The sequence below is a fragment of the Vespula pensylvanica genome, chromosome 5 (genome assembly GCF_014466175.1).
Source record: "Vespula pensylvanica isolate Volc-1 chromosome 5, ASM1446617v1, whole genome shotgun sequence".
Classification (NCBI taxonomy): domain Eukaryota; kingdom Metazoa; phylum Arthropoda; class Insecta; order Hymenoptera; family Vespidae; genus Vespula; species Vespula pensylvanica.
The window spans coordinates 2,561,129-2,569,819 of NC_057689.1; the positions used below are offsets into that span (position 1 = coordinate 2,561,129).

General features: G+C 29.8%; 1 protein-coding gene across 12 annotated transcripts in view; it reads right to left on the minus strand.

Moving 5' to 3' along the window:
* The window catches only part of LOC122629319 (5-hydroxytryptamine receptor 1-like), a 119,534-nt gene that overhangs the window by 85,335 nt on the left and 25,508 nt on the right, over positions 1 to 8,691 (minus strand). The window contains exon 1 of one of the 12 annotated variants that reach the window (XM_043812640.1): positions 262 to 708. The exons of the other annotated variants lie outside the window; for them this stretch is intronic. The gene's annotated coding sequence lies outside the window, so the exon portion shown is untranslated. Of the gene's footprint in view, positions 1 to 261; positions 709 to 8,691 lie in introns of those variants that run through there. 12 annotated transcript variants of the gene reach the window in all.

An 8,691-nucleotide genomic window follows, 5' to 3' on the forward strand; every position in this document is an offset into this window, starting at 1 on the left:
AGAGAGAGAGAGAGAGAGAGAGAGAGAGAGAGAGAGAGAGAGAGAGGAGAGGAGGTAGGAGGTAGAGAAAAAATATACAGGGTGAATCAAAAGTCTTTGAATGAAATAATGTTCGATTCATCGATGATTATTAAAAATCGTTCATACCTTTCCTAGAGATATATTTTAAGCTACCTATTTCGTTTTATTTTTCCTTTTTTTTTTCTCTCTAGTTAAAATTATAAAAATATGTAAGAAATGCAATAAACAAAAATTACAAACCATAGGCCTGTAAAACTGTATCGTCAAAGGGTTATCGATTATTACGTTGCACAGATGAATAGATAGACGCACGCAAGTACGCACACGAACACGTACACACGCACGTATGCACATTACACATATTATCTAATTGTTTCGATTGATCGATCGACCAGAATGACCGAATTCGTTGGAACGAATAGGATCGAACGCAATGGATTTCGAGAGTACGCATTATGTGTCGTGCTAACTGGTATTAAGGCATTTAGAAGGAGGAGAAAGAGGGAGAGGGGAGTATTCATGGTAGGATGCGAGATCATGAAAGAGGGGGAGAAGGAGGAGGAGTAGTGGGTGGGAGAGGGAGGATAGGGAGAATAAATTCATCCTAATGCACACGAATCGACGATGACGATGACTAGTGGATATGAACGTATCGACATCCATCGTAATATATCGGCCTATCTCTCTCTCTCTCTCTCTCTCTCTCTCTCTCTCTCTCTCTCTCTCTCTCTCTCTCTCTCTCTCTCTCTATTTGCCTCTAATTACGATATTGGGTATTATACGCTTGTGTTGTTAATGTTATTATTATCATTATGATTGCCATTATGCTAGTCCGATCACGCTCGATCATCCAATTTTAGTATTATTTCCTCTCCCCTTCTCTCTCTCTCTCTCTCTCTCTCTCTCTCTCTCTCTCTCTGTATGTGTATATATATATATATATATACACGAGTGTGTACACATGTATGTGTAAATATTATAGTACAGAAAACAATAACAACAACAAACAACGACGACGACGACGACGACGACGACGACAATAATAACAACACAACAACAACAATGATAATATTAATAATAATAATAATAATAATAAAAAGGTGAAAAATAATGAATGAAGATCAAAGAAAGACACATGGAAATGCGTAAGTGATTAATATAATTCAATTAAACGTATTTGTCGATGCATACGTGTGTATACTCGTAAATAGATAATGCGATATAATGTAAATACGATAAAATCTATAGTGATATTAAAATGATCATGATATATCCTATTGTTGATCCCTATTTAATCCTCCCGACGAAAACCTACCTCCTCCCTCTCATCTCTCTCATCTTTATTCTCTCGATTGAATTACAATCGTTGCGTTCGAAGAAATTAATAATAAGAAATATTAATAATAAGAAAAAAAAAAAAAAAAAGAAAAAGAAAAAGAAAAGGAACGAAAGAAAACTATGATAATAAAAATACTTATAAAAGGCGCGTCGTTATATCCCACAGATCCGACATTTTTTTCTTCGAATTTCGATAGTAATTATCAATCGCGTGGTTATTGGCAAATTACTGTGTTCCTTGAAAAAAGGGTTTAAAAAAGATGAAAAAAAAAAAAAAGAAAAAAATTTGTCTTTTTTTTTCTAGAAAAATCGATAGAGAGAATAAAGGGTGGAGGGAGGAGGGTAGCAAAGGGGTCAAAGAGGGTAAAAAAAAGGACGAAGAGGAAGAGGAAGGAGTAATGAGGAGAAGAAAAAAATTAATGCTCGTTTACAAAACGTTGTTATTACTCAATGAATTAAAAAGAAAAAAAAAAGAAGAAAGGAAACAGCGGCAAAGAAAAAAAAGAAAAAAAGAAGAGAGAGAGAGAGAGAGAGAGGGAGGGAGGGAGGGAGAGGGAGAAAGAAAAGAGTTATTCCGTATCGGATCTGTAAGAGCAGCAAAAGAGCAATTAATTTTCTCGATTTCTCGTCGTGACATTGGCTACATCAACGGCATGGGTTCTCAATTTTTCTCACTGTGTCTCGGCTGGAAATTTCTTTTTTTTTCTCTCTTTCTTTCTCTCTCTCTCTCTCTCTCTCTCTCTCTCTTTTCCTTTCCTATCCACGTTTTAATTAGAATAAAATTTAGCGTCACGTAAGTGACATTCATGATTTTTTAACGAAACACTTGTTGGTAATTGTCTTTCACATGTATTTCCCGTTTATGAAATTCTTTTCGAAGTATTGGAATCCATTCGTCGTGTAATTGACAAAATTAACACGACGAATACCAGAAGAACGAATCATAATCATAACGAGAAGCAAAGATATAGTGATAAGAATTGAGTCGAGTTGAAGAGGCCGGTAAATATCAGTAATTAGTTACTTATCCGAACGATCGCGAGACGCTGATTGAGAAACACTGATAGACAGAGTATAATGGCGTCCATATACATTGTAATAGGAGTCTCTTCGATAGATACTCACGAGCATTATATTGGAATTTCGATTTGTTTAGCTCGTTGAATATCACGATTTCGTTAAACCAAAATAGAACGATACTACAGTATACCGATACTGGAATCTGTAGTGTCTGGCAAAGAGAAAGGGGGACAAATAGAGAGAGAAAGGGATAAACAGAGAGAGAGAGAGAGAGAGAGAGAGAGAGAGAGAGAAAGAAAGAGAAAGGAAGGGAGAGAGAGAGGGAGAGAGAAATAGAGTACTATGAAGTACGTGGTTCATGTTGAGTAGACGTGGATCATTTTCCACGCAAGTGCAACAGATCGTTTACAAAATCGTCGTGAATTATCGTCAGAAACAAGACAAAGGTAGATTCGTTTTTGATAAACGATTGTTAGCTAGTAAAACCGATAAATCGATTTAAATATGAATTTAAGTATTATTATAACGCGATATATTCAATATTTTTTATCAAGATGTGTGTGTGTGTGTGTGTGTGTGTGTTATATTTTATTAACATAATAATTATCAACGATTCTATAAAATAATCGTCTTTTATAATTAAAACAAAAAAAAAAAGGTCAATGACCTATGCTTTATACATGTATCAGATATAATAGGTCAATGACCTCTGATGCTTTATTAGTTATATATCTATATATGAAAAAATTGTGGATCAATAAATCGTACAAATTTTTAAATATTTATATATACATACAAATCAATACATAAATAAGTATATATATAATTATATATTAATATATTATATATACATATATACATACAAAAATTCGATCTTTTAATATGTTAAAAAAATAATAAATTATATATATATATATATATATATATATATATATATATGCGTCTGAAAGATAAATTTGATGATATTTAAATATAATCTAGCAATCGTCGCGTGTACTATTTCAGTATATTGGTACGATCAATCAAGTTTCATTCCTTCCTGACCTTCTTTCAAGCTCGTCGAGCAAGAGAGAAAGAATGATAATAGTTCTCCAGTGGAGACACTTTTCCAGTCGTTCGTTCACGAACCGAGAAAAGCTTACGCAAGCTCTACTTTTCGAAATGACACAAGCTACATAACGTATCATGAAATTGATATCACGAGAAAAGTGATTTCGTTTATGGTTAAATTTATTAAACAATGTGAAAGAAAAGGGAACAGACAATATTATAAATAATAATAATAATAATAATAATAATAATAATAATAATAATAATAATAATATAGAAATTATTTTCTACATTTTTGATCGCCGAAAAAAAAAAGAAGAAAAAAGAAAAGAAAATAAAAAACTAAATGTCGATATTTTTATATTACAGAGTCCTTATTAATCAACGAAATATTATTCAAAGTAATATCTCGTGCGACCCAGTATGATTAAGGAAAAAAAAAAAGAGAAGAGAAAAAAAAAATAGAAAGAAAGAGGTAGAAAAAATGGAGAAATAAAGAAGAATGAGAAAAAGGGAGGTATAAAAGTCTTAAGATCTTCCTCCTTTCGCAAATTTTCTTTTTTTTTTTTTTCTCTCTCCGTTAGATAAAATTACCCTCGTTAATTAATACCAAAATATCTTCGGTAGAAGGAACGCTCGCTTTATATTACTATTATCATGTATAATGCAACGATTCTCTTAAAAAATGTAATATATCGCACGATCGAGAAAAAAAGGAGATTAAAAAGAAAAAAAAATAAATAAATAAATAAATAAAACTGAATAACTACCATCTATATTTTCTTTCCTTTTTTAATAACATACTGTGTCATATAAATCCACACTATAGTTATATAAATCCTTTTTCGTTTATTTTCTTGAATTAAGAAATTAATCCATTCATTGATTAATAAAGAAATATTTTCGAAAGAGAAAAAGAGAGAGAGAGAGAGAGAAAATGGATGCTTCTTTTATTATTACTATTGGATAATACAAAATTCTGATATCAGAAAACATGTGACTTTATTAAATCAGCTGATATTAGATTTGTATCTTTTTTTTTCTTCTTTTTTTCTTTTTTTTTTTTTTAATGCATTTGTTTTAAAAACCCAATAACATGTGACTCTGTTAATTTAGTTTGTTACAATATTTACTTATTTATTTATTTTTTTTTATATATAACACAATACGTATATATATATATATATATATATATATATATATATATATTAATATCAATAAACTCATATATACACTATATATATATATTCTCTCGTGTATCAGCATGTAAAAGATCCTCTTACTACATCCATATGTATATTCTAAATTTCCACTGCAAGTGTACGAATGGAGTATAGTTTAAGCACATAGCACTCTCTTTATTTTTCTTTCTCTTCCTATCTCTATTTTTCCTTGCTTGCAATTCCACTCGACACCTTATACGATGAGAATACTCGAGAAAAAAGAAGACAAAATAAAAGAAAAAAGAAGGAGAAAATGAGGAAATATACATACGAGACGCGAAACATTTTTTCTGAAAAAGAGAGAGAGAGAGAAAGAAAGAGAGTTAGTTCATGATGTAGAATAAGATAGAAACAACGATTTTAAAAGATGAACATCTTCATTTTCTTTTTCTTTTTTTTTTTCTGTTCTTCTCTTTTTCTCCGAATTCCTTTCAAAGTCGGAAATACTTCTAAATTTCTCTAATTTTTCTCTATTTTCTAATTAACACGGTTTTCGTGTTAATCATCGTCGTCACAAAATACGAAGACACCGAACGATAGACTTTTTTTTCCTTTTTTTTTTTTTCTTTTTTCTTTTTACGTTATCTTCGAAAATTAGAAAGAAAATAAGAAATTAAACCAATCGAGAGATCGCCAATTTTTTGCGAAATTTCTATCAGATTCTAATCAGAAAATATTCGCGTTAATTACGTACCATCGAAATCGAAATGAGCATAATACTTCCCTTTTTTTTTATATATATATATATAATTAATTTCGAAAATTATTAAAACGAAATATATTAAAATAAAATAGAAAGAAGAAGAAAAAGGAAAAGGAAAAAAGTATTAAAGGCGAAATATCGAGATATATATAAAATAAAACTCTTAAAATTTTTCTAAATTTCTCTAAATCTATCGAGTTGCTAATCAGAAAATCTTTATGTTAATTATCATCACGAGAATCACACAAGTACCCGATAAACTAACACTAACGCGTTAGGTATATTAGTACGAGTAATAAGCATGCTCGCGTGCGTTGTGCCGTATTCCAGCTCGGTTTAAGTGATAATGGAATCTCATAAAGCGCGCAACACTCCAACGCGACACATAATTTAGACTCGGAATTAACTCGTAACAAACTTCGGACGGTGTTCCGTCTCGTTTAAATCGACGTAATACGCCATGAGATAAAATTTTTAAATCGTTTAAATGGGACCAACGACGATATAATGTAACAAAGAAAATTCTTTTCTAATTCTTTCGACGACGAAAATTAAATATTTCGATCACGAAAAAAAATTTTACGTGGAAATTATTCCGCGCGAACATATTAAAGACTAGTTAATTTTATTTTTATATGTGTATGTATGTGTGTATATATATATATATTATTTATATATCGCTTTTTTTTTTTTTAGATTATAAAGTAATGTTAAACAACGTGCTTCTTTAAAAAGAAAAATATTATTAGCTATTTAATTTAAATACCTTCTATATATAGATGACTATTTATATATTTTAATAAATTTTATTTATATTATACGTGTGTGTGTGTGCGTGCGTGCGTGCGTGCGTGCGCGTGTGCGTGTCTGTGTGTGTAAATAATAAAAAATATGAGAGAACAATTTAACAAAGGAATTATTTTTAGCGATATTAAAATCCAATTAATTCTATTTATTTAGTATTTCATTTGCATATCATTTTTTCCCATTACAAAATAAAAATAAAGAACATTCGTTAAAGGTAGAAATTATTAGCTATTTAAATATCTTCTATATATATATATATATATATACATACATATATATATATATATGTATGTGTGTGTGTGTGTATAGCTATCGTATATTTTAATAAATTTTATTTATATAGCATTCATGTATGTATGTATATGTATATACATAATAAAAAAATATGAAAAAATAATTAAACCACGAATTATATTACGCGATATTAAAGTCCAATTAATTTTAATTATTTTATTATTTTATCCCCTCCTCTCTCTCTCTCTCTCTCTCTCTCCCCCTCAATTATTTTCTTATTTACCTTTGATAAAAATTTCAACGAACTTAAAGGAGAAGAATAGTACGGAAACTTTTTCTCTTTTCTTCCTTTTTTTTCCCCCTTTTTTTTTCTTTTCTTTCTTTACAAAATTACAAACACAAATAGACGAATGAATTTATATCTCTCGTTCACGTAAAGAAATGCTTACGCAGATGTTTTTAGTTAGTTCATGGTATCTTTCTCTTTTTTCTAGTTGTCAATCAAATACTCGCTAATTCATTGTTTTTTTTTCTCTTTCTTTTCTTTTTTTTTTTTTTTTTTTTTAAGAGAAACATTCACAAAAGGGAGTTTCGTGAAAGCTTAACAAAAAATTCAATTACCTAACAAACAGAAAGACAGACAGACAGACAGAAAGAAAGAGAGAAAGAGACAGAGAGACCAACAGAGAGAGAAAGAGAGAGGGAATGAGAGAGAGAGAAAGAGAGAGAGAGAGAGAGAGGGGGAGAGGGAGAGAGAAATCAAATTAAAGTGCGATACACGATTATTTCAAACGTTGGTACGTCAAACCAATTACGAATCTCCGTTCGTAGTCACTCTTATTACGAATATGAGTTGTTGATTATTAAAACAGAGAGTATTAAATTCATATCGATAATTTATCCACCCCTTATACAACCTTTCGTTTATCCCTTGAGATAAAGAGAAAATTTATCCCGTTCCTAACGATGAACACGGTTTAACGTGAATTAAATTATATTACAAATTGATTCGTAAACCGAATAAATTATTTCTTATCGTAACTGATAATCAATATTTAATTATATATCAAATAGAATATGTATTATCGTCGAAACGACGATAATTAATCGTCACGAAATACCTAAACACGTACATAAGGATTTATGTAGCTATTTATGTATCTATATATTATACGTATATATGTATGTATGTGTGCATCTCTGTGTGTGTGTGTGTATGTGTGTGTGTAGAAAATGTTTAGTGGTTTACGATAAGCCAGAAGTTTCTCCAAGTGGCATCGTTAAATTCGGTTTATAATCGTCTACTATTCGAATCGACTAGGAAACGAATGGACTGTTTTAGTGACACTCGTAAACCGATTTACATTTCTAACATACATTGAACCTAGTTAAGAACAACTACAATCAATATGCAAATACTAAGGAAATCCTTGTGGATAATGTCTCTCCACTTTGCAATTTTAGATATTAACTCGCTCGTCATTCTCTTTCCGTAGCAGGAATTAATTTCCTACGGTGGAAATAAAAAAAAGAGAAAAAAAGAAAAGAAAAAAATATTCTCTCTAATCAATAATACCATTTCTTTATTCAATTTCCAATTCATTTTGTGTGTGTGTGTGTGTGTGTGTGTGTGTGCGTGTGTGTGTGTGTGCGTGTGCACAGATAAAAGAAAAAAAAAGAATGGAAAAAAAAGTAGAAAAAGAAAAAGAGATATCATTTCTAATAAAAAATAACATTACTTTATTCAGTAACAATTTGTTTTTTGATCTGTTGCCTGTACTTAAAAAAAAAAAAAAAAAAGAAAGAGCGAGAGAGAAAAAAGAAAGAAAGAAAAGTATTCCTGTAATGGGGGGAAAAAAAAGCGAAAAGAAAAAAAAATGATATTTCGTTTCTAAAAAATAATACAATTTCATTATTCAATTTCAATTTAGTTCTTGGTCCGTTTCTTGTTAAAACGAAAAAAAAAAAGGAAGAAAATCATTAAAAAAAAAAAAAAAAAAAAAGAAAGAAAGAAAAAAAAATGACTACTAATCATCGAACGAACCGATTATTTTCAATCAAAATATATGTAATTCTAATAACCCATCGGTATTTTCGTAATACAAATAAAAATGATCAATATTGATTTAAACAAATCCAATACTCAATTCTAGCGTTTAATTATTTATAAGGATCGAAAATATTCAAGTACTTACATGCGTTACCGATCGATCGTTCGTTCGATCAAATACGCAAATAATTATATAAATAATTTAATTAATAAAAACATCGAGCGAAAGTAATCTTTTTTTTTTT